Source organism: Anser cygnoides, chromosome 7, assembly GCF_040182565.1.
Source record: "Anser cygnoides isolate HZ-2024a breed goose chromosome 7, Taihu_goose_T2T_genome, whole genome shotgun sequence".
Lineage (NCBI taxonomy): Eukaryota > Metazoa > Chordata > Aves > Anseriformes > Anatidae > Anser > Anser cygnoides.
Genome location: NC_089879.1, coordinates 28,122,739 through 28,150,423, shown reverse-complemented (window position 1 = coordinate 28,150,423; position 27,685 = coordinate 28,122,739). Strand labels below are relative to the sequence as shown.

Below are 27,685 nucleotides of genomic sequence, written 5' to 3'. Positions count from 1 at the left end.
GAAGGAAAACTTTCTCCAGTATGGTTATAATTTACAAGTATCACTACAAGTACAACACCAGCTTTAGATGGTGGAAAAAAGAAGTTAGTAAGCATCTTCTACAAAAAAAAATGTGCACTTTCTTGTGGAGATTTGATAAAGCAAATTCAAAAAAGTACTAAAAAAATTAATTGTCAAGAAAATAGAATATCCTAAAATCTTGGGGCTGGATCTTTGCTTCTTAAGGGTGTTTAATGGTAAGATTGTACCAATTAAACGTACTAGGAATTTTATTGTATAAAGTATTTCCTTTTGGTTGGACCAGTTAATTTTTCATTGTGCAATAAAGTAATGCAAAATACAATGTATTCCTGTTACAACTGGCAATGAAACAAAATTAATATTTTCTTGCATCATTTCTTGAATGTTAGCATATACTGTTGGATTGTCTTTTGTTTGTTCCTGTGTGGGGGAAGTTGTGTGTGTGTCTGTAAACTGACCTCTACTTCTGCTGGGAATATACTTACTCATAAGGTATTTCAACGTAATTGCTATGGGCCTGCACCATTTTTACCCAAGTTGAAACATTGTCTGTTATTTCTTGTTGTTTATACATTCTGTGGAAAGTTAAGCAGGAAAAGCTGGGTCAGAGAAGCTGGCTCCGTGCTGTGCTCTGAACATGATGGGAGTACTGCTCATTTGTATCTCTGGTTCAGCAGTGAGCATCCTTCTGTGTTTTGTGTTCAGTTATTGTTCCCAGAGCTGAAGAGGCACCACAATACCCAGAATATTTTCCACCTTTGAGCTCATTACAGTTGCTGTTTCTGCAAATCAGTCTTCCCTTTGGCTGTACAGACCAATGACAGCCACAGCCAGTGGGATTTTGGCACATTTGCTGCTATTTGGTGTACCTTAGAGAAACGTTGAGGACCTCTTTCTCCTTGCTCTTCTGGCTCCTTTTCTTCTTCTATCAATTTAATTGTTTAGGCAAGACACAGCTGACGCTGGAGGGTGGCAGGCAAGGCCACAGATGGCTCAGAAACAGAGACAGAGATCATTAATATGGCTTTCTAATCCACGAGGCACCATTCTGAAAATCAGGGCAGTGACGAAGTAACAGCATACTCTGTGGCTCATATAATTCTGTACCAGTTCAGACTTCAGCCCCAGGACAGGTGGTCTTCTGCCTGGGCAGAGTGAAGAACTGCAGTGGGAACTCCATGGGCAGGAATACCTGTTTTGTATGGCCAGGTCTGGGGCAGATGGTATGGGAGCATAGCTTTTAACCAGGCAGTGAAGAAAAATAAAAATGGGCCTCCAGTAGCAGACCAGACTACCTCTTCTGTGTGAAAAAGAATATAAATGTTTTAGTTAGTTTGGCCAGTGAGACAGAAGAATTGTTTGTATTTGGGTTGTTACAGGGAAGAGTTTAGGTATAAGGATTTTTTAGGTTGTTATATCAGGGATGTCATCCATCTGGAGTACTGAAGTTTGATCACCGAGTCAGAATGCTGGAGTCCTTTTGTGAGGTCCTCTGAAATTAGGATGCCTGCTCTGTTACTAAGCTTGGTCTCTCTGAATCTGGGTTTGTAGTGCTTGTGTTATGGTTTGCTCATGATTAATAAAATATTAAGTCTTCCTTTCCTGGCAGCAATGAACAGATGGGGGAATCAGCTGATCTGAAGAACTCTGTGTGTACATATACGCAGTCAACAAATAACCAGAAAAATAAGGATCATGCTCAAATGTTACCTATTTTAAAATATTTATAGAACCACAAACTAAATGTGCTGCCAAAAGGGTGAATTGACTAAGGAAAGTTTATTATTGTATGCATTATTTATCTGCTCTTTCATTCATAACAGGTTTAATTAAAAAACTGAAGTTTTTCCAAATATTTATTCAGGATGCTGTTATTAAATGTAAATGTGGCATTTTGCATAAAGTCAGTGTTAACTTTTTGGATTAGAATTTTAAAGAGCAGTATACAAATCATAAGTATTTCTTAGGAAGCATTTATGTGCTTTTCATTTCAATAACAACAAGTCAGATGGCAAAATTGTGTAGAAAGTAAGTATCTATGAAAAGCAACAGACAGCTCTGGAGCATATATCGAGTCTCTATTGCATGTCTAGGATTGCAAAACACAGCAAACCACACACATAAAAGTAGCTTTAACACAGCAAGAGACTAAAGCCAAAATAGTCTTGAGCTGGCAAAGTAAACCTGCATAATTACCTAGCTTACCCTTCCCTAAACAGCAACTCGTGCCATTGTTAAAGGTGAGACATGTCAGAGAGCAGAGCCCAGCCCCTGGAGTACAGCTGCCAGCCTTGGGGAGAGTGAGTGAGCCCAAGGGATGCTAGGGAGTGAGGTGGTCCCAGTCAGCTCCCAGACCAGGAATGACAGAGTCATTGATCCTGGATAGCTCTCATGTAAGCAGGAGCACTGTTAGTTGGTGGCTGTGCTGAGGAAACGGGCACAGGCAGGGTTTTGGGTACAGAAGAGTAACAGTGGAGAAGTCTGAAGCAAGGAGAAGATGCCTAAGAGGATCCAAAGAGAACAATGCTACAAGAATGCTGTAGCACACTTTGAGCTCACATCAGTTTGTATGGATGTTCCCAATTCAGTACTGAGGCCTCAACACCCATTTTTGCCCCGTATGTTCCCCAAATGCTGTCACTGGCTGTTCTAAGGAGTGACCATGTGTGTGTCTTTGGGATGCAACACTTGCGGACCTGTTAAGTATGCTGCACTTTACAAAGCACACGTCCAATAGAAAATTTGTATATCTGTGCATCACTGGCTAAAGCATGTTTGCAGGACAGTGGCTGAAAAAAGGAAGACTGTTCAGAGGACAGTTCTGAAAATGGGATTTACAAAACCCAAACTGCACACAATGTTGTTTCCTAACCTTGGACAAGGACCACCCACGACTGATTTAATGTTGAACGAGGCTGGAGACATATAAGATATTTTCCTTATCAGTATTTCTAACTTTGCATCAGCCCAGCAGTTTTCTCCTGAAAGGTGATTTCTCCATTGAATGACAATCAGGCTATGTCGCTATTAATAGAAATGAGGTACACATCATCTGCTCTACCCTCCCCTCTTGCTGTCAAAGCTAAGCACCTAGGAGACAGCAAATGTTTCTTTTTACTAATGGAAAAGTACCTGGACAGACCTCACTTGCCCTGGGAAGGCTGAAAAGTGGGCCACAGGCACTTTCAAAATTAAAAAAAAATAAAGCCTAAACAGGAGGCAGGCAAAAAACAGCTATGAACCAATACAGAGAAAATACAGGGAAAATGTCCATTATCTCTGAATTTCAGCCAAGATGACTTTCAAGTCTGCCTTACTTTCTAAGGTAGTCCTTCCCATCAGAAGGCTTGTGGTGGAGCAAATTTGCTTTTTTTCCAGTCTCTGACCTTCTAACAAGATGTACGTTTCTGGAATTGAGAAGGTGGTTTTGCTCTTTAGCCTGTCCCTCTCCAGATACCCTCTGCACTACACAACCGTGATTCATTGATAGGGCACCTCCTTTTGTGTATGCAGGGAGACAGGTTTTATCATACCAAGTGTGGTATGATAAAAGTTGAATATAATTTCAAGATAAATATCTAACCCTTCAATAACTCTTTCTCAGAACCAGTGTCTAGAGCACATGAGTGAGGTCATTATCATTTCAGGGAGGAGGGTATTGAGGCTGTCTTTTGCACTGCTTCCATACAGAGTTGTAAGTAAAATCACAAACGTGTCATTAAAAATTACCAGGCATGAGAATTACTGTTTATTCTTTGTACTGCCTGATGGACAGAGCCCTGTCTGTCTGCGCAAATACTTAGTGAACTTAAGAAATGCCCTTTGAATGTATTACGCACAGTGATTTGGTTTTAGGGGAATTTAAAGAGTTTACCAGCTTCTTCAGCAGTCTTGACTAAAGGTTTCCTGACCTTCCTGGGATATATAGGACTGCAAAGAAGGGAGTTATATGTAAAATGTCAGAAAGCCTTTAATGAACATATTGTCCAGAAGTTCCCATACTATGTCTCATTTGGATGGAAAAATTTGCATTCGGTACACTGCCAGTCTTTGAGAGGGCCCAGACTAATGTCCCAAATGCCTCTTTTAGTGAAAAGAGTCCTTTTATAAACGAATAAATTAAAAATTTATAATAAGATTTTATGGATTTTATACATTAAAAAAGATTTATGTTGCACAGTAAATTGAACTCTGTTAAAGAGCAAAAGAAAGTATAAGAATCCTTTGTCTAAAGCACCTTGAGCAATAGCATCTCATCTATTGCTTTGTTAGTATATAGATTGTTTTATTACTGTATTGACAGAAGCTGGTCAGACCTCAGATCTCATCTTTTTAAACAGTAGGGTAGCTCTGGGCAGTTCTTTGCTGGAAAACTGCTCTAACTTTCAGGCAAAATATGATCCAATGAGTTTATGAGTATCTTTGTTGAAGAGATCTGATGGCACAATGCCTAGTCTCTCTTTGCTTGAGATACCTACATCAATGCCATCATAACCCTGGCTTTTGTAATAGCTTTTAAGTAGGCACAGTGAGTATTACAACAGATTACAGTTGCTGAAATGTGAATTTGCTTTCAGTCTTACAACCAAAGTAGTTTAATGTCAGTCTTGTTGCAGCTGCCTTTGTGGAGCCACAAAATGTCCAGTCATGTCTCACTTCCTAAATGGCTTAAGAAACATGCCTCGATAGAGGCTACTTGGGACCATATCTTGGAATACTTAAATGCAGCTGAAACTGCACTCATGTGAGGCTGCTATTTCCTTGGTTCTGGATTTAAGGACTGCACCTTTTGATGGAATACAAGATGTAAAGGTTTTATTTCCTCATGAACTCCATGATTCGTGGTCAGTCTTTTGGGCCAAGTGGCATCTATGTGAATTGCGTTTAACTGGATTTCTGATTGTTGGATAAGAACCATTAGATTTGCTAGAAGCAAAGTATTACCAAATGCTCAGAAAGATCTTAGGGTATGGGAATGACTCCAGTCCTTTTGTGAACTTGTGCTTACACTTTGAAGAGATGCCTCAGCTTTTTCAGCACATTGCTGAGAAACAGAATCCTTGAAATGGCTGGAATGGTGCCTGTGCGTTCAGTGCTGGTCTCCTCTAAATGACGTATCTTACACCCCGGAAACAGTACATAACACTGTTGTAGTAAGCCTCGTGCATCCCCAAAACAGTGTCAAGTACCTGTAAATAAAGAGCATAAAAGATGTACTTTCCCCTATTTCCCATGGGCAAAATGTACTTCATATGTAGCTTTATTTTAATGGAAATCTCTTACTCTGTTCTTTGGTGAGGAGTGAAAAGGTAAAAACTATCACAGTGGCTAAATCTCTCCTTGGGCATTCATATGAATGCTTATGTTGAATTTTCATTTCACTTTACACAAATATTTTATGCTCAGGGGAAATAATAATTTCCCAGGGGAAATTATTTGCCGTCATATTTTCAGTGTTACTGTCTTTCAAGAACTAATTCATTACATACAGCTGTTCCAAGGTGAAGGTGATTGAGGAATGAAAGAACAAACTAAACTTCTGTAACAGTTTAGAGTAAAAGAAATATTTGTGGAAAATCGTAGGAATTTACCCAAGTCTTCCCTTCTGCCCACTAGGCTAAGTAGCAACTGTTCTGCATGATTGACTCATCTTGGAAACATTTGTATTTGAATAATTTTCCCAGTGTTTATAAACCTTCCTGGATAAAAATTTTTGTGGCCTGTGTCACAGTACCACTTCGTTGCATTATACTCTGCTTTTTACAATTTAAAATGAGAACAGAACCAAGCTTAGTGAGAATATTACAGTGATCTTTATCAGACTGTTCAGGATAAGAGTTGTTGTCATTAGGAATTACATCACTGTTTTAGGCAAATTGTTCCAGATGTTCTGCTCATTAAGAATGTGAATCTTTTTAGAAGAATAGGACAGAGTAATTCTTTAAAAACCATTGTGGATTGTCAGACAATTACTGTATTTCTAAATGTAGATTTCATGGAATTTGCAGTTCCTGAAATAGAGTGAAAAAGGGAAATTAAAGGGCACCTATTAAGAGGCACCTATCCAGAAAGAAATTGAACACTACATCTCTAATTGTTCTTACATGAACTTGGGCTGAAGACCTGGTCTTTTCTCAATAGGGGAAAAAAGTCTGTAGAATAGGGTTTGTCTATCCTTTGTATTGCTAATTGGAATTTACATGATATATACACAGAATCAGGCTTTGTAAGGATGATGCTGAACAGATGCCTCTGAAATCAGAATTTTCTGTGCATCACAGAGGAAGACAATCCTTAAAATCTCTTGAATGTTTGAACAATCTCTTTCAAGTTAAAATGTTGTGTAAAGGTATTAAAATTTAGCCCAGAGGACTCTGCGTGTGAGAACCCAGTTCATTCAAGTCTCACTATACCTTGCAGTTTTGTTTCTCAGGATGCTTGTAAGCACGTTTTCCTTTCTAAACACTCAGCATCTGTTTGAAATGTTCTGAACAACTGTAGTTTGATGTATTCAAATTCTTAAATAATTCAGTGGATCCCCACATTTGTACATACTCTCCTCAATTATTCACCAAGAAGAGCTGTTTTTCAAGGAGATACTTTAGTGATCGTACTTCTGTCCAGACACACCCTTGATTATACCAGAGCTATTGTGAACACTGACAACTTCCAGTTCACAGAAGCTAATCATTTCTTCATGTAACTATCTTATTCTAGTTACAGGTCTTATGAGAGTACTGGATTTCATGGGTGGTGAGCATGAGTAGTCCCTTTTACAGAATATAACATTTTGATAGAGGACCATATTAAATACCAGATTTTGTATTAGGAAGAAAAGAATATTGAAACTTTTTGTTCTTGCTGAAAATCCTTGAATTTACTATAGTTTTACATTTGCACAGTCCTCACAGTATGCTTAAAAAGCATTTGTACTTCTGATTCTTTTTCAGAGTCAGCTGTGTGACATATCAGATAATATATTTCTTGGAATGCATTTTACTTGCTTATTTTGAGGCATGCACATGCAATAGATCCGGATTTTTTTTAACATAATTAATTCTTTGTGAAAATCTTTCCATCTTTCCCTTTTTTTTTTTTTTTTTTTTGACCAGCCTAAGATGCTTTAAAATACTAATTAAGCTTTTGGTGGACTGGAACAAACAGTAGGTAATGAAGAAGTGTATACAATAGAGATGTTGGAAAGCAGAGAAAAGTACTCCAGATCAACAGAACTACAATTCGTGGGAAGGAACAGTGGGAGAGAGGGATGAAAAAAGGAAAGAAGGAGACAAAGAGAGGTTTATCATGTGAGCAACGAACATAGAAGAAAGAAATCACATAATCTGTCTGCAAAAGCAGAGGTTTCTTTCCATAATTTGCAGTGATTTTTTTGTCCATATATGATAAGACTACAAATATTGTCCTAGTATATACAAATACACGTAAACGCTGGTTCTAATTTTCACGTGACTTTAATAAAAACAAAATGAAACCAAATATTTAGGTTTGACATCCTGGAGGGGTGGATTCCATGGGCTAAAACCAGATCTCAAGAAGCAGTATGATCAAAGTGTGTGAGGTATCTCAGCACCATTGAATGTTTGTACCCTTCAGAACCAATACATCTGTCCCTCATTGCATTTAAGGCAATTAGCATAACTTGTTATTTGTGAAATCAGTGACGCCTGTGAGAGTTCCAGGAATGTTTAGCACATTTCAGAATCTGAGTGTTCAATGTCATTTATCCTTAAGGTGCTCCAAGAGCAATGAAAAAATTAGTGCACTGTGTGGAGCTATGCTTCTTTTGTACATTCTTTATTTACAGCTGTTTCCAGCTGAATTCCTATCAGCAGATAAAAAAGCAGATAGAGAGCAAAAGAAATACCTCTCAGCTATTTCATTTATGATGTAGAACTCGGAGGATAATAGCCTTGATGTATTTCCTGCTTAATGAAGTAACATTCCTCTGAGGTGGGTAATTGCTGCAGTAGGGCTCTGTTCAAAGCGATTTCTCTCTGCTCTTATTCTGCATTCACCATGGTGATACCTCAGCCTCCTGAAGTTTAGGATGTTACTTTCCATTTGTGAGCTGTGATCTTAATGAGGGCAATTGTTACACATTACCCGGCACTGATAATTGGTAACAAGCCCTATGTTGCAAGTATTCTCTGTGTAATCCCCACTGAAGTTAATGAGGTTGTAGGTAGAGCTTGTTGAGTAACACTCACGGTTAAACGGACGTACTGATCTTGCTTACAGTGAGATTAAAGGTTGAATTTCCATTTCATTTGGTGGGAGCATGGCAGGGAAGAGGTAGTATCATGAAGTACTGCTTACACTTGGAATTCGAGGTGCCAAGAGCACTGGTTTAGCAGCATTTCTCTCTATTCGTACCTGTACTAAGGAAATACCTATCATTCCTGCTGCGTGTGTAACAGGAGCGCTCAAAGGTCTTGATCAGTGATCCTGAGACTGGGGTACTAGCTAGTACGGTTCCTTATCAGCCAAAGCTGAAGCAAAGACCAGCCAAAAGAACATAAACAGATTTCGAAAAACTGTGCTAAGGGTTCTGCTTTTGTCACTCTGTTCTGCTATCTGCCTCCAAGTTACATCAGGCCATTGGTCTGCACTGAGTCCTGTCACTGCTGTTCACGGGAAATATGAAGTAAAACAGTGACAAAGATGAATTGTGGGTCTCACTCAGAGGGACTGGGGAGTTGAGAAACATGGGTTTCAGTCTCCCTCTGTTTATTCTGGTTGTTTTTATCAGGCTGTCGATGCTACTGCTGAGTTACAGAATTGCTGCTGGGCTGTATTGCTGCTGTTATGATGAAAGCAATGGCTGTGCAGGTTAATGCCTAGTCCATGTGTTCTGTTGTAGTGTTGTACACAGACTAAATTAAGTAATCTACGTGGTTTCTACCTTTGGTTTGCACAAAAGTGGACATCATGGGAGTGTTTAAGAGTGATTTTTCTTTTTCTGGGCCTGCCCAGGTCAACCCCAGAAGTGAAAATGGAAGTCTGGTCACAGCAAATTATAAACAAAAGTAAAGAAAGAAACCTGTGTTTAAATGGCCCATAAAGAAACTGTAATGAATAACCATGTACTTTCAGGATCAACATACGTACTATAGAAGGTGTAAAGAGAGACTGGATAGCAAAAAAACAAACAAACAAACAAAACACACACACACACACGAAAAAAAAACCCTTTAATAATCTAATTTAATTTTCTTTCCATCTGCCCCTTGTTTAATTCTGGCAGTCATAGCATGTTCTATATTTCCTTTTCAGTGCATTATTTAATGATAAAAGGAGTCTGGAGAAAGGGAGGAAGATAGTTTCATTTGGACAGCAATCAGAGAGAATTTCTGTAAACATCTGGTTCTGTTTAAGACAGTTTTAAAAGCATTTAATATAAAAGGCTATTAGAAGGTAGCAAAATGAATGCTAAGTGTTCTCACTGTGTAAGCAATGCATTTTTCCCTCCTGGAAGTTTGCATACAATTGAACTGGAGTCAAGTTTGTGGATAGGTTTCACAAAGATAACCTCACATTATCTAGTGTGAGTGAAAGAGACTTGCAAGAACAACAGCTAAAGTCATTGAAGACCTCTCTTAAAAAAAAGTTCATAAGATGATAAAAGCCCAACTGGATACATTTCAACCAGCTGGATTTCAGTAATTGAATGAACACAGTTTAACAAGTAGTTAGAGATGAAAAGAGAGTAGTGAATAAAAATGGAGACAATGGAAAATTCATGACACAATGGTCTAGTCTTTTTCTCATTTGGACAGGGCTTAGTAGATAACTTGGAGGATTGCCTGTCTTTGATACTGTTATAGTAAGTGATATGCTCAAGTGATAACACCGAAGAGCAGGTTTGTAGCATAGTTTGTTATTAGTAGCACATTTTTATTGTCTTGAAATACTTCAATCACATTTTTGTTCAGTAAAAATAAATTATCCCAAAGATATAAATAGGATTAGTGGCACAGCTGCAAGTAAATGTGCATGATTTAGAGTTTATATTGAGTAATTACAATTGTATAAATGTTCATTAACAGAAGAAATAACATAAGCTGAGGATGAAAATTGGACATTTGGACCCTACTGCTCACTCCTTCCTTTTTTATACATCAAATGCTGCTGATGTTTGTTAGGCAAGCTGTAGTGAAGGTACCCCTTGCTATAAGGGTTATTCTTGGGTCATGTTTTCATTTTGGAACAGAAACTCTAAAGATATCAAAATAGAATAGACAGTCAAATTCCCCTCATCTTCAAAGCAAACACCTAACAAAAAGATACCAGAGGTCCGAATAGGCAAACACATTCTGAGACAATCTTAAGTATACTAAGTGTGGAAAACATCCAGTATAACTCTTTTGATATAAATGAAGATATAAAAATTTAAGGGTTCCTTCAAATGCCTGGGCTGAAAAATGTAGATTGAGATTACCCCTAACTATTGGAATTATATTATGTAGTTGATGCAGGATTAGCTCTTCTCAAGCAGAACTAAGTGTCTGAACAAGCTGAGCTTAGAGAAGGGACATTTTAAAAAGAATTTTGTTGCTAAGATTTCTGTTGGCTTGCTGTTCAGTTTTTCTTAAGAATTGGCCCTCAGTGATAGCTGTTTTGTGATTCTGACCCAATTTTCATATGTTTCTGGTAAAGAATCTGATCCAGATTTAAGGATGGAGCTGCAAATAAAAAAGTTTTGTTTAATGTTTAATGTAAAATTGCACTTCAGGAATAACCAGATACTTCCTACTTAGCTAGATGGAAAATGTGGGGCTGGGCTTTTGCTGTTAACGTACAGTCTCAGCCAGTCATATTTTTTTAGTATTTTGTCTTCTAATTTAAATCAAGTTTTCTTTCACGTTTACTCATAGGCTGAAGTGCCAAATCAGGACTTTGTCACACGGTCCAGTAATTTGACAAGAAAACAGCTGCAATGTATGTTAAAGGAGAATTCAGCTCAAAGAACAAGAGGAAAAGACAAAAGAAAATTTATATTCCAAGCCTGAAAAAAAAGATACATTACAACTGTGTTCTCTTAACAAGAACATTGGGTGTTTTCAGAGTATTTATATGAGAGTAACACCATCTTTAACTGGGTAGAAAGTAATACTTGTTCTGGAGGCAGGAAATTTTACTTGTGCCACCTGTTATACACACGGATGGTGGATACTAACAGAATCAAAGAAAGCAGATTAAGAGGAGAGCTGAAAATAAACTTACACACACACACACACACACTGCTCCTTCCTGCAGTGGCACTGCACTCGAATTGCCACAGGGTGTGGTGCAGCATCTGTCTTAAAAATGCCACCCTTAGACTTGAGCCTAGCTTTGCCCAGGGCTGTTTTGAAGCTGAAGTTGGAGACAGAGGCAGGCAGTGGCTCACACATGGTACTGCCTTAGACATGTGAGCTGTCAGTGGCATTATGATAGTTCAGAAGCAGAGGGGGGACCGTTATCTCTCTTACAAATGGGGGGGTGAAAGCTCAGAGGGGATCTGGCTCACGCTGTGTGCGGTCTCCAATGTCCTGGCTCCAAGAGCCTTAGTCTATGGGCCAGTTCACGGGTGTTGGCATAGGTTTGTGCTGCCTAAGTTCTGGCAAAAGAACTTGCCTAAGCTGTACCACACATGCCTGGGATCCTCCCTGAGTCTGATGGGGCATTCATCTGACTATGCGTGGTCGTACTTTCTTGGTGTTCTTCTCTTTCAAGGGCTTCAAGACTCAAAGGCATCTGCTGCAGCAAGCCAGAGTGCTTGTTTTTTTTTTTTTTTTTTTTATTTATTTTTTTTTTTTTTTGTAGAGGGAGCATGGGTGCCCTGTAGCAGGGCTTATAGGGGGACGGCACTGCCTGATGGGTGCTTTTGGAAGACCAACTGACAGGAATCCTACCGTGAGGCCAGGATGTACACTGGATTGCAGTCCAGTATATTCTGTCATCCTTCCTTCCTGCCTTTGTGACCAGGCTACATTTTCTGCCTCTCCCAAGTGTTTTTGTTGTATACTATTACATCAGTTTGAGCCTGTCTTCTTAGACATTGCATCAGAAGAAGCAGGAGAATAGACATGCATGAGTGCTACTTGCTGACATTTTAGAACCATTTGTTGCATATGAAAGGTGTTTGGCTAAACTGACATTTTAACTTTCACCAAGGTGTGCTCAGAGAAGTGAGGTAACCCAAGCAGCTTTCCCCAGAACCTGTTATTCCACATTTCTGAGTGCTCATATTCCCATTTTTTTAGGAAATAATCAAACAAGGTGTAGGCTGCATCAGGAGATGACTGTACAGAAAGACATTTGAAGCATGAAGTGGCACCCTGGACAGACTACATTTCTTTGGGATTTTAATGCTAACCATATGGGATGCATAGCAATTTTAAAAATCATCCATTTACTTACATTAGGTGAGGGAAATGCAGGCAATGTAAATTTTAATACTTTGAAACTGCAAGACGTCTGGTTGCCCAACAACTCCTGTACTGCTGTGGTAGGATTTGCAATCTTTTCAGAAGAGAACAGAAAGAATTTGCAAGGCCACTACTACGTTTCAGATTCCTAACTAAAATTATGTTAAGGAAATATGAGGATAATGTTGCTATTTAAAGGTACCATACATTTTTCTGTTAAAATCTGGACTGCTTGTATGATATTCTCCTGGAAAGAACATGTGATCTGATGTTGGTAATAAGAGAATAATAGTGATTGAATTTCAGATTGTCTTTCTTCATTAGTAAGCCTACTCCTTAAAGTACGCTGAAGCAATTCAGCAGCATTAAAATACCTTGTGAATAGCTTATTTTAGATACTTTCTTAGGAACACTGTCCATATCAATATACATGTGTACTGTGCTGTTCAGAAAAAATGTATGAGTATGATCTCTAGTGACAAAACACACCCCGTACAGACCCATACACACCTACACATACATGCATGTGCACACACACCCATTGAGTCTTGACATTGCCTGTCAAGAATAGCTTTGCAGGCATCAGTTTGTTTATTTTAGTGCCTTTTGCTGCACATTGTGTTAGGAGAGGATCACATCTCTGTGAACTCTCAACTAGACCCATGCCAACAAAAACATCCAATGCAGATATAATTATATTTTGAAATCATGTACTGCATTTCCATATATATATATTACATGAGCTTTGTAGAGAAACAAATCCCATTTGCAATTTAGTAGATGTGCAGATATGCATTTAGGTTGTTTTTCTTTGCTTTCCGTTGCTTTTCTCTTTATACTGATACAATCAAGTCCAGAATTATGATCTCTTAGTATTGCACCTGGTATTCTGTTTTGTACAGGATCATCATGCACTATAGATCATGAACTTACACTGATGTAGAGGATGGAATAGACAGGCATATAGCCTGTACCATAAGAGCAGTATTTTTTTTATTTTTTTTTTATAACTGTGATGGGGCTGTTCTTGAATTTAAAGCCATGAGAACTGTGTGGACTAATCACACTTCACAGCTATGACTGTTATTTGCTTGTTGTAATAATATGTTTAGTTGAAGAAAAATTGTGCATCTGACCACCAGCTATCAAGGGATGCCCAGGAAGAAGATGAAGGGAATGCAATCTATGCAATGAATTCTGTCACCAATAAAGTATTCTGTAGATTTTCTTGAAAAGAAAATGGTAGGTTGTGTGTGAGAAACTTAGCATTTCCCTTACAATTATATTCTCCTTTGCCTACTGCTTGCAGAAAGGTGGCACTGCCACAGTAGCTCTTTCCTGATAAGAAATGCTGAACAGATACAGTTAGAAATGGTTTTCTATTTCTGGTTGTCTGGATTTGTAGTGACAGGTGAATTATCCCTGCAGGAAAATACAGAAAAAACAATGATGTCACTCATTTTCACAACTCTGTTCTGGTAGAAATAACTACCTAACCTCTAAGAACACAGAGGCCCTTCGGCTGAACCACAATGACAGCCTTGTTGCAGTTATAGCTTCATCATCTGTGCCTTGCTCTCACTAAAGTAAAAGACCAGTGTCTCTCCTTCTGGATGTATTGTGTAATACATGCACTTATATTATTGATTACGTACCCTTCTGGACTTTATTAATTGTAAGGAAAAATAAACGAGTTAATTAACACTTTCAAGCAATTTTTAACGTTATGTGGATACACAATCTGCTTGCTGTATACTTCAAAGTGTAAACATATCAATTTAAAAGAAAAAAACCTCAGTGGCATAAAGAATAAACAAGTGACAGCAGTTATTAGAACAGGAACACTTTCTTTTTCTTTAGCAGACTTTCTTTGGATACTTATTGATTCATAGTTTCATTTAATATCTTAAAACGAATAAGCCTGAGTATCATGCATGGCTGGAACTGAGTAGGGAAAATGGGTCTGACTTCTCTATCATTCGCTGCTGCTGGATGAGTATGTGAACAGGCAAATAAATAGAAAAGTGTTTCTCTTCTATTTAAGTCTAGTCCCTTAAGACTCTAGATGTCTTGTTTTTTTTTATTTTTTTTAAACTTTTTTTTCAGTTTTTCCCTGCAGATCATGTTTACCTCAAACGTTTGACTAGCTGAGGTATGATGTTTTGGAAATAAAATACACAAGAAACATTTTGGAAGATACCATGAATATAATTAGTCAGCAGCTGGTTATTGTTCTGAGGATGTTGTTGTTGGGAGACAGATCTGTCTTTGAGTTTTGGAAACTTTTGGAAATTGTGACCTCTCTAACTCTGAGTAGCCTCCCTAAAAGTTGTTAAAGACTGTGGGCTGCCAACTTCAAGGCTGTACTGACAAGCAAGGAGAGTGGAAGTCTTAAAGTTCTCATGATGGTCAGGAGGCTCAGCCCAAACGTTTGCCAGCTTTGTGGCAGTGAACCTGGAAGCCTGACCTCTGCAGCTGTACTGGAGCACACATCAGAAAGCTGTGGTGTCTCTGGCAGATCGATATGGTCCTAGGCAGGATTTGTAGGGACTCTGAATTTGATTTACTGGAAATCTGCAAATCACTCTAATCATGTTTAGAGAGAAATACTGTTTTCAGCCTGTTGATACCACTCTGAGTCTATTTGCTAAAAATTTTCCATAATTTCTAGTATCCCTAGCAATTCACTAGGAGGACTGAGAAGTGTCAGCACCCCTCCTTTCCTCTTTCCACCAAAGATGCCCCATGCTGTGCCAAGTGTGTGTGGATTGCTTTCTGTCATGATTAGGCTGTGATTTTACAGCACTTCTACTCACACCAATTCAGTACCTCTGTGGTTTAATTCCTTAATATTTAATGTCTCAGGGATATTTTCCAGTTCTCCTCTGTTCCCAGAGGGTCTGCTTATCTGAAGGCAGCTGGAGTAAATCTTTGTTTTTTGTAGTACAAACTGAGGGTATATTTCATAGCACTGTATAGACATGAATCAGAGCAGAGACTCCTGACAAGCTAAATCATTTTCTGAATAACTGGAACTCATCCTTTTTTACAGTCTGACTGCCAAATTTAAAGTCTCAGGCCTATAAAAACTTCATGTATCCTTTCAGCCATGAAGTATTTGCAGTGGAATAGCCTTGTTGTCAGCAGTCAGCCTTTGATGGTAGAGAAGGGGAATAGCATCGTCTATATTTGGTTCAAAATCAGCAAATTTCTGTAGGAGCCACAAGACGAGCTTTGATTTCATGAATTTATTTGTGTATGTATGTACTGATTGATTGATTGGAGCTCTCAGCTTGAAACTGCTTGAACTTTGTTATAGTGCTGTTATTTGAAACAACAGCTAATCATTCATCTGAGCTTCTCTAGCAATAAGTTTTGTCTAGCGTCTAAAAACATTTTTTTACATTTTAGCCCGTTTCTAATCTAATTTCCACATCCTGTTTTCTTGCAGCACTTATCTGCTCCAGTGAAATTGTTCAAGAGAATTCCATACTCATTAACTCTCTATCTGCATTTCCATGACGACTCTTCTTTCCTAGAAATGGAAAGAGAGCTGCAGAATTGATTCGAAGCTGAGGTCTCCTCCTTGTTTTAGCTATAGAAATTTTTGTAGAAACATAAACCTTAGTGCTCATTAAGACAAGAAAGAAAGAAGCAATGTTAGCACATTGTTTGTTTACCCCTGGCTTCAGTGTTATCTTTTTTTGTGTCTGCTGTCCAAATGGAGTGGCACAGACTTCAAAACTACATTGGACTGATACGGCATGGCATTTGTATCACACTGTCATGTCAGGGATGATATCTGGTAATGATAATAGCAAATAAGAACAGCACATAATTTTGCGTGACAGCTATAACACCTATGGCATTTAAGAACTAGCCTCTAAGTCTATTTCATAAAAGGCAAAGTGTTGCCTTTTTAGCCCATTAGAGCAGTATTTGTAAGAACCAGGAAAGCTATGGAGAATTTATTTTCACATAACTACCACTTTTTATCTCTCATCTAGCTCCTTCCTCCTTTCCATTGACTGACCTATAATCTTGTTTCTCATTCAGATGTGGGAATTTCCCTGTATGGAAAGGTTGCACTGCTAAATTGGCAGGAAATTCCTCTATACATTACCTTTTCATAAAATTGAAGAAGATCAAGGGTTATGAAATTTTGCTTCTGATCCCAGAAATAGTTTCCCTCTTTAGACTCACATGCAGTGAAGAAGACCATGTCTGGTCATTTTAATAAAATTATGATGATTATGTTAAGATATTTTCTGTTTATGCTAAAGCTTTTTGTAAAGCTGTGTATAATCATCTAAATCATTGATGCTTTAGAGAGGCAAAAGGTTGCATTAGTTCTTGCATCTGACATGAGAGTATTAGACCCTGAACAGAAACTGAAATATGTGAATATTTAATTTAATATGAAAAAGGTCACCTGGTTCCTGTTCATGGAGTAATAGGAGCAATTAAGTTGGTGCTGTGTTTAGGTTTTAGTTTTAAATATTTGTAAACTAAGTAATGGAGATGTTTTAGCATTAACTATCTTTACATGACATTAGTGCAGCCAGACTTTTTTCCCAAGACATTTTCAATGTTAATCTTTAACAACACTGTAACTCTAATAGTGTAAACATAATGTCAACCAATAGAATAAAAGTACTGAGTGTACAGTGAAGTAAGTATCTGACTAACATTTATAAATGAACAATAATAGATAATCAAGAATTATCTACTTTGAAATCATTTTTAGCTGAGATCTCTGTATCTCACTTCTGTTTTGTATCCAAAGAGGCAGAGAAAAAAATTGTAAATAAAAGAGCTGGTAAGGCTTTGGTTTTGCTTGAAGGCCTGTGAAACAAATGGACCAAGGGCATTTAACAGGTATATCTCATTGATTTTACTCAGCAAATAACTGTTTTTTCCTATAATAAATTCCATCCGATGCTTTACATTATGAACAAATTAAATAACAGGCATTTGACTGGACTTTTTATCTAAAAGTGTATAGGTGACGGATGGATTTTGAAAGCTTGCATATTCTCCAAAGAATACATTGGAAATTATATAAACTTATAAATTAGAATGAGCCTCATGGTTCCAGTTTCTGAAACTGTTCTCAATGTGTAGGAACACAAATTGCTAGCATATCAAATGTCAGTTCAGGCAGTTTCAACAAATGAGGCCTGCAGACCTTTTTTTTTTTTCAAAAAGCATTTACTTGGTTTTCCAGTTGACTACTCTGTCCATTCAAGAGTAAACAGAAACAAAGGTGTTATTAAAAGGGATAATTTAGACAAACAACCAACAATGTTGGGTAGATTTTTTTTTCACTTCATAATCTCCAGGTTGGCATATTTTAACAGGAGATTTCTGTGTTATTCTAGTTCCAGTGAGTTTAAAATTAATCTAACTCTTGTTAAAACAAATTCCTCTGTAAAAATCATTGCATTCGTTCCATGCTGATATAATAGTGATTGTTCATATAACTGGTCTCAGTAGGGTCTAATTGTTACTACATGGGCAGGTTTTGCTTAGACATGGTTGCAGCATTGGTCTCATCTAAGATCTTATGGATTGTGTTTTCTCATGGGGATGAGTGGGGTTTTTTATACGCTTCCTGGTCATCTGAGGTGACAGGGCAGGGCTAGGTTTGCAATATGTTGTAACAGCCACAGCACTGGATGCTGGTTGGAAGGACAGCACATCTTAAATCAGAACCTGGAATTCTCATCCTTCATCTCTCGTTTGATCAAGACAATATGATTGCTGATTTTCTTGAGCGGACTTTCTGGTTTTCACTCTTTGTAGATACCTTAAAGTCTTCCTTAATACTAATACAAGAGGACTCTTCAGGCATAACTGGATGATTTTCCCAGGTTTATTCTCTGGAGAAATATGGTCTCAGCTTTTATACCGAAGCACTGGCTGGTAGTAGAAGTGAAGGTCACTCCTGAGTTCCGTGGGATCAACTTTTGATCTAGAAAATGTTTGTGTGTGGTGTTACTACTCAGGAATGGGCAGTTTTTGTTCTTCATATTAGCAGGGTTTTTTAAGCTGTTTTCATCTAGAGCTGAATTGAAACATCATTTTTAGTTAAAGGTTCATGAGAATGTCACCAAAGATTTCATGTTATCATTTTGGATAGAGATACTTCACAGGTCAAAACAAGCTAAAGTAGTCTCTATGGCCAAGAGATTGCACCAGCCTATTTGTTTCAAAGAGCGCAAGTTTGCTCTTTCCACAACTTTTGATGCAGGTCAGTGATTCCATTAATGTCACCTGATAAGCATGGCCTTTATAAATTAATGATCACATGCCCTTGGAAACCTAGTCCTTGTTTTAATTTAAAACAGAGGTTCTTTATTTCAGGGGGGGTGGGTTCCCGCTTTTTGGAAGCAGTCAACTGTGTGTTATCCTTATGTCAAGACAGTTCCTGAGTATGTCCTGGAAAAGCTCAAAGTCCTGTGGTAATTGCTAGGTATAATATATTTAATCATTTTATTGTGACTTGTCAGGTGGAAATGTATAGTATGTTCTTCCAAAAATAGATATAAGCCAACAAACACATAAAGAATCAGAGCATTAGAATCTCTCTTTTAGAACAGCGCTAGTAGTGAAGCTGCCTTTTTTTCCCTGTAGTTCTCCATATTTAATCTCAGATGCTGATAGGATTGGAAAGTTTTTCTCCATTATTTCTGCATTATTAAAAATCAACTTTTCTATCAATAATTAAAGGTGGCTTGATCTTTTAATGAGAATTAGTAGCTTTGCTAAACTCTACCAAAGTATCAGTTTACCAGTGTGCTTGAGGTGTAGGCACGTGTAGCTGTGAATTTTCCCTGTATTAAAAAACATATACCAGCTTCGCTAGACTAATCTGTTCCTAATGAAGGGATACTATAAGGTTACTTTAAAGGAGAAACCTAAGTAATAATATGTGATTTCATTTTGCAGATCTACAACCTCAAATCCTTTGTGACTTGGAGGAATTAATTTTCATTAGACCTACCTTTTGCACAAAGAGACAGTTAAGCCACCTAACAGGCTAGGGTGCAGGAGTGAATGTTAAGGTTTTTGGCAAGAAAACTTGGGCGCATAGATTGTTCCACCCATGTTATATAGAAATCTAGTGAGATTTTTAGGTCTATTTCACACATAAATGCAGTGTACACCATCTCAAACCCAGAGAACTGACCGATCTGGACAGAATTTACAAATGTATGGGTGAAATTTGTGTCTTTGATACAAACTGTAGGAATTGTTGAACTCAGTAGGAGTCACATGTATACAGCATGAATGGAGCATAGTACTTAGGGATATTGAGTGCCTGGTGCTTACGCTGAAATGAGCTTACTCTAGGACACTCAGCATCTCCCTGTTGGATTCTCAGTCCACGATACAAATCAGCATAAAGTATTGTCATGGTAAGAACCAATGCTTTAAACTGGGCAGTTGTCAAGGACGGTAAAAACCAGCACATGAGTGTGAATCCCAGACTGACCTCTTCAGGATGTGGAAGCGCTTATTTAAATCCTTCCTGAAGCAGAAGATTTTGAGTTTGAAACTTTTGTTCATACAGTTAATGAGGGGATGTGGAACATTTATCCTGGTTGTAACCTGCCATAAAGTTTTGAGGACATTAAAAGTTTTTGTAGAGCCAGACGCATCTCTCTCTCTCTCTTTTTTACTTTTTCCAGGGGTTTGGCCTATTCTTTGGTATTCCTTATCAAGAACCTTATGGCTAATAAGAGATGGATTAATGTGACTGCTTATTGTCTGTATCCTCTTCTGCTCAGTATGACTTCCCCAAAAGAAAGTAGCAATAAGCAGCTAACATGAATCTGGCAGCTTTTTCTGGCTGTGATATTAAATTTCCTGGACCATACTAAAATTTTCTTAAAGCTCATTCATTTTGCTGATTTTATGTGAAAAATGGGTGTGATCTGAGCAGAAGTTCCCAACTTGAAGTTTTAAGTAATATTCAATTATATGTTTACAGGCTCAGTAGAAACAAAACCCAAAACTGATCTGAGAATAGAACCAACCCGACAATAAAAGGATGGAATTGAGCCTCATGCTTTTCAGGTTAGCCCCCTATTTACTTACAGGACTTTCCAAGCCTTCATGGTATCCATATTTATTTATGCTTGTCAACATTTTATTAAAAATTTAAGGATACATGAGTTATTCTCATGACATAAATCTGTTCTGTAGGCAAAGAAAATGGATGTGCTTTGGAAAGCCAGTCCTGAAGAGCGGGTTAAACAGGCAAGGTAAAAAAGGGATGTAAAACCCAGCATATACAACTCTCTCCCAAGTGCTGAAGTTGACTGCAGATTAGGAAACAGCTGAGTCTCCTATCAAAGTAGTGAGACGCAAAATACTTCTTATGAAGCAGCTTAGTCCTTATTACAGCTGTGGTACTCAATACACCTAATCGTGTGAGGTGCACATGCTTGATAAATCTAGATCTTTCTGAAACTGAGCTCCAAATACCTTGTGCAATGGGTCACTAACAAAGATGCTTTCAGACGGCACAGGCAAGTTCAGAATACAGTTCTTAAAGCAATTTCCTGTGTAAGGCATTGATGAGACAATAGATCCATTTATGAGGCTCTGTTCACTACAAAAATGAGCAAGTGTTCACATTATATTTAATAAATCCCTTGACACCTTGTTAAAAGGGTCTATGTTTAGCTGAAGTCTTGGCATGAATGTACTTCTAGAGGTTTAATGACCTTTCACTTTTTGAGGTGTTCTTTATTTAAACTAATGAAAATGAGCTCCATTTAAAAGGCTTTTAAATGCTGATTAAAAATTAAATCAGCTGTTCATTATCCCCAGGTGGCATTGTTCTAAGAGCAGTAATTCAGAGAGAGTCAAACAAGTAGTCTTTTTTAATGTGGCTAGATCTTGGATTGGGAGGCCGTTATTAGAACTGTTTATTAATCACCAAACTTTCAACTTTGAATGCAAATGTGTCCGCCAACACAAGTCTTCTCCCCTCCATTTCTGTCTCTTACTTGTTAGAAATGTGGAAGAAAATCAGGCGCATTTCTAAAGATTCCTTATGACATGCACAGCAGAAATGTAAACAGCTTTGGTGTTTTGCAATCAAATGAAATACTGACCTAGTGGGTACCATGACATTAATAGCAATAAACTGAGGTATTAGCTATAAGAAAGTCTCACTTTATGCACTATTTGCTCAGTGGTTTGGAAAGTTTCAGAAGCATTTACAGAACAAATCACAATGAACAGTTTAGCCGGTGGATTATCAGGCTAAATTCATTATGGCTGCTGAGAGCACTGGCTTGGGATTTAAATTGTTAAAAACTGTAAAATGCCAAGAGAACAGCGTCTTCAAGCCTATCAAGTATAATTTACTTGAAAATCAAAAACACCTCTTGAACACCAAGATTATTTTATAGATTTTTAATGTTCTTCTTAGTTACAAAATTTCATTTGATAGAGTACTTGCTCATCCTGAAATGCAAGCTTAACTAGAGAGAGAGATACTTGGACACAGCAAAGTATTCATGATCACTTTGAGAAGAGGTAAGGCAGTGCATTCTTGAGAGGGTTTAGACAGAAGAAGAAAGGAAACATTGCTATACCGTGTAAAACACTAAATTCCACCATAAATAATGCTTTCCTTGTTTTTTTTTTTTTTTTGTTTTGTTTTTTTTTTTGGGGGTCTATTTGACTCTGCACTTGGTTACTTGTGGTAAAATGAGTGCCAAAAGGATGTTGGGTGAAATATGCTGCAGAGTACTAGGGGAGCTAAGCAGTGCTGTTACCTTGTTTCTGCTGCAGCAAAAAGGGTGAAAGAAAAAAAACTTTTGTGGCCCCAAAAGATTTGAAATTACCTGCCCTGAACAGAGGCTAGGGCCTTCACTGCTATTGCTACTATTTAGAGACCACTATTTAGGGGTATTCTCACGTTGTTTCTTTGAAAATTCTGGCAGAGCTGAAGAAGGCTAGATATCCCAAATGGCTGCAAGGAAAGCTGGCTGTAACTTTCGCCAGCTCTTCAGTGCCTTGCCTGGTAAAACTTGTAGGTGGCCAAGAGTCTCTTATTCCCAGATTGATGAATGGGAGAAGAGACTTCAGTGGTGATGTTACGAAGACAGCTTTGCAAAGACACAAATATGTACTGCTAGCTTGTGGGTGATTTAAGCAGTCACAATCACGCGCCTTTTACCTTGTGACTTTTGAATGGGTTTTGGAATTGGGCACATGACACCAGGGAATGCAGTGTGTGTGTCAGAGGTAATGAGCAAACATCCCTAAATAGGATGCCTGGCTGGAGAGGTATTCAGACTTTGGTCAGTGAAACTTTAATTTCCCTCCTGCCCTGCAGGTTAAAAGAAGTTCTTTTTTTTTTTTTTTCTTTTTCCCTTTTTTTTTTTTTCCTTTTCTTGTTAGAGAAAGAATAATAATATAATCTTAGTGTGAAATTTAGTTTTAAGTGTCAAATTCTAGGAAGCCTCTCTGCCCTAACATTAATGCAGAACAGATTGCAGTGCAGCAGTAACTGCATGTCTAAAATAATGAAAACACCGATGTTTTGAAGAATGTCCTTGGCTGATAGCTGTATTTAATTATCTAAAGTAATTGGAAGAATATTATTTCCCAAGGTAATGTGTATTCTTCATAAAAAGTCTTACTGTTCCTACTGTTTCACTCTTTTCTGTGGAAGAACTGGTTTTGTAGAAAGAGTGGTGTTTTGAGTGGAAAATGCAAACATCTGTGGATCTGGAAAAATGCATTAAAAACTACACGGATGGGCTGATCCTAGCTGTCTGCATACGTTAGTATTGCATGCAGTGTTGTACAAGCAGCAGAACCAGGATTCCATTTTTCTACCAGTCAAGTGCTGTTATTAGGTTTTCGTGTTATGTGTAGGAGCTTGTATGAAGCGATACTTATACATATATGTACAGAAGTAACAGATAAGCACACAGTAATAAATAAGGAGCATAGCATAGAAATTTTACCTTGAAATCCAGTCCTTCTTCCCTGACTCCTTCTGGTTTCATAAAAATACAGTAAGCTTTTAGCTTTTTTTTTCTTTTTTCAAGAAAACAAATACCTTTTCTGAGTGACTACGAGAAATTGTCACTTCCCGTTGCTCAAAGAAATGCTTTATATTTCCCTCTACCTACTCTGGAAACAAAACAATTATTTTCCAAGGAAAGGAATATCTCTAGAGAGGTCAGAACTGTGTTAGCAGCAGAATGAGATCTAACAGGCTCTTTAACAAACTCAAAAAGAATGGGAATGAGAAAACATTATCACAAGGACTTTTGTTTTGCACACCACATCTCTAATCAGAAACAAAGGTATGATATTTTCTCTCATCAGCAGCTTTGGGGCTTTTTCACAACTGGAGAGTTCTGTTGTTCAATATGCTAGAAAAAATGTCAGTACAAAGGGACAAGCCCCTCCAAAATGATTTTTTTTTTCTCCAATAGTCAATAATTTTGTAGTTCCAGTGTATATTCTTAACTTTCCCACGTGTGAGCATTGCTAAATTAAAATAATTCCTCAGCCTTTGGCTAAGTCCAAAGGTCTTAGGTTTTCAAGTGCTTATTGTTAATGTGTCCTGCTCTGATGTGCCTTGTTTACTTACAGGAATAAATCACTGGCTCATGTGAAACATGTCAGCTCTCTAGATGATGTATCAGGGCAGTTAGGAGCTGGTCATATTTCAGTTCACTGTACTGTCAGCCTGTATAGAGCATTCTCAGTCTCATTTAGATGTCAGAAACAATCTAGTCAAAACAACACAAGTCTCTGTTTAGATTTATTCATCTTTCTCTGCAGAGCAGATCGAAACAGAGCTAGCTGGAATGCAGTGCTGCCTTTAGGAGGGTTTAAGCTGGGCCTGAATGCTTACCTGGACAAGAGTTACAGATCTGCAGGTGCTGGGCCAGTTACATCAGCTCTGCTGACAGGTGGTAGCTTGTTTAGTGGCTGTGACCTTACTGCTTGCAATTGAACATCACTTGTAGATTAAGCTCAAAATGTGATGTTGCATCCTTCATAAAGCTAGAATATTTTCTTGCTTTTTTCTACTTTTTTGACTGCATTCAGTGCTTATGTTGGAGTAGTTTTTACATGGAAACAGTTTTGTATAAAAGCACATTCTTGATTCAGAGGTTATGTCTTCATTTAAACAATGTCAGCATTCCTCTCCGTGTAAAAATAAGTTAGCTTGAAAAGCAGATGCAATTATCAGAGGCTTAGAATAAGTATTTAATTCAGACATCTAAGAGAAGAGACAAGACTGAGATGTAACCCTAGTCAAGCCTTCTAGTTTCTACCACTCCTGCTACTGAAGTAAACTTTTAATGGTCTAGAGGATTCTGAGGTGTCCAAAGGTGTTTACATGTGTGCCAGGAAATAGATTCAGCTGTCATTCAAATATTCTTAAAGAATATTTGTTTTCCTTGTGGCTTACTACTACTATTCAGGAAGCAGTAAATGATAAAGCACATTGTTTCTTGTAGTGGAATAAGTTATAAAGAGTTATTGCCAGTGGATTTATAATCAAATCCCAAGGATAATGATTTACTTTGGGCAGAACTCAAATTTAACTTTATTTAGCGATCTTTTGGGAGATGCTACAAACAAAAACAATATTCTTAAGTAGTAGAATCTACATCTATAATTCTGATTTTGCTGAAAGGGGTGTAAAACCCTATATATCTATTTTTTTGTGGGCCTGAGAGGGCTCCAGGATAAAAAATCTGTTGTCCAAATTTCATTTTGATTTAATCTCCATAGATTGCCTATGGATCAGTCTCTTTCAGAAGACAGAATTAGAAAAATAGATTAACTTTGTTAGAGCAGCCTACTTGATCCCAAACCAGTGATATTTTGTTGGATTTTTCCATTACCAGTATGGAAGATACAGGCCTGTATTTAGGAAGTTAGTTTAAAAGACAAATTCTGAGAGCACAGAGATGATCTTATGGAAGTAAAGAAACTCCCAAGTGAAGAAGTGAGCAGTTGTGCCTTGAAGAACTGAAAAATGGTATTTCAAATAGGTCAGGCTATTTATATAGCCTGTAGGTAAAAACACCCTCAAGTTTTCCTCTGGGAAACTACAGAACACTGGATCTTGTTGCTGTAGAACAAGTTTAGTCTCATGAAGTAATTACGAAGACAAACTCAGGACACTGAAAGCAAAGAGGGTGCGGGGGGAAGCTGCCAGATTCATTCTACAGAGAGGAAACTTGGATAAGATAATGTTCACTGGATGAACAAGATGAATGCAGGCTGTTTGACACTGTCACGCCTAGATCACTCTACAGCTTTCCATAGGCATTTCAGGTTGCATCAAACTATTTTTTTAGTTTGGAACAGGAGCCTGCCTTTGAAACTAATCTCCTACTTGTTACCACTGTGCATTACAGACCAGTAAGCTGGATGCCTTTCAGGTGAAAATAACAGTAGGATGTATCTAATACACTCCAAACACTAACTGCCCTTAGGCCACAGAGTCAGACTAGAACTTGGCTAAAATAACTTTGCCATAGTACATACTCTGTGCTCATCAAGTCCTCGGCACTGTTTTGTTCTTGCCCTTCAGTCCTAGTTTATATAGATGTGGCTTTTTAGACACTGTTGTCAGGATGGCAAAGTGGCAGGTGCCTGGAGGAGGTGTTCTTCTCCTTTGCTGAACATTTTAACACAAACCTAGAGTGTACCTGCAGGCTCCAGTGAGTGACTTGCCATCTTTTTTGGCTTCTTCCATACATGAGAAATCAATGGGAGCTGAAAAAAGACTTAGTAAATAATCCCAGTCATCTATCTAACCTTGCTAATGCAGGAATTTTCCCCAGAGCTTGGAAGGGAAAGTCCAGCCCAAGTCCTCCTGGAGCAAATTCCAGCCATGCTGTAAAGACATCTAATGGACAAGATGCAGTAAATATCCCGTATGTCAACCAATCCACAGTTTGATTTCAGTTTATGCTACAAAATCTGTACTTGTTTCTGCAAACTCAGGGGATTAATTCATTCAGGCACTGGCTTGTTTGCTGTCTTTCTGTTTGCTACTCAGTCATTGTCAATATAAATTTCCAATACTGCTGTAGAAGCATCTATAAACCATCCTGTGAATGCAGAAGAATGAATCACTAAATATTATCCTTTCATCCATCAGTCTCTAGTGGTAAGTTCACAAGATACACTGCTGGTATCTTAGGCATTGTCAAGGTGTTATTTTCATGAGAAAATCATTCCTGTCACATGTCAAGTATTAGGATACAGTATGTTTCTAAAAATGCATTAAGGGGTATTGTTATGAGGGAGCAACAACAACAAAAAAATAAAAGCACATGGTCGATAGTAATTAATCACTTGAAGACAAATTCATTTTGTTGATTAATCAAACCAAACCAAGCAAAATCGAGAGTCAGACAACCTTGAAGATTCTTAACGGGTCTCATAAGCCTCAAAAAAGAAAGGTGATCTACAGTAACAGAACGTAGTTGAAAAGTTGTTTCCCCTACCTCATTATCAGCTTGGAGATATGTTGGCAACTGAGATATGATCAAGAAGTCCTTTCACACTCCAAACTTTCTCCAGAGCATTTTAAGCCAAAATTCCATTTCAGTTTTCTGCTAAATAATTTGGCTTCATATGTTAGGTGTGTTCCTTTAGGATTGAACCCCTGAGCTCATCTCGTTTTTTGGTAGTGCTGAAGTGGCTGAAGCTCTCCTCTGTTTTCCTCAGTATGCACATACAGGCCAACAAAGCCAAAGGCATAAGGAAATGTGAAACTTTACTTGCTTTACGTTGAAGAGGTCACTGGTGATCTACAATTTAAGGCTCGCAACTGAGATTTCTCCAACAGCTTGGGTACAGGCAGAAGTCACGTTGTACTTGATTTCATAGCAGAAGAGGAGAGATATTAATTAATCGCACATTATTTTCTAGTATTGTTTTGAACATTCACCCTTGATTGTTCAGACCTTCTTCAGAGTATTATCTAGGTATGAAAAAATCAAAATGTGGCTTTTCATAGAAGAAAGAATTGGATTTTCTTAAAGTCTTGTGGAAATATATAAGCCCCGTGAATGTTGTGGAATTTAAAATAATTTCTCAGTAGTGCTGAACACACTTTGTGCTAAATGTTTTAGCTGAGATTTATTACACTAAATTTATCACCTCTTAAACATGATGTAAGAGTCTGGGCCTGCATAATTAGAAAGGCATAGTGTTAA

The 27,685-nt window shown here is 37.9% G+C and overlaps 1 long non-coding RNA gene across 1 annotated transcript in view; it reads left to right on the top strand.

Annotated features, from left to right (window-relative positions):
• LOC106031493 (uncharacterized) overlaps window positions 1-20,548 on the top strand; it is a 62,967-nt gene extending 42,419 nt beyond the window's left edge. Inside the window, exon 9 of the long non-coding RNA XR_001204319.3 lies at window positions 20,449-20,548. This is a non-coding gene — a long non-coding RNA (uncharacterized lncRNA). The remainder of the gene's footprint in view (window positions 1-20,448) is intronic.
• The last annotated feature ends 7,137 nt before the right edge of the window (window positions 20,549-27,685 follow it).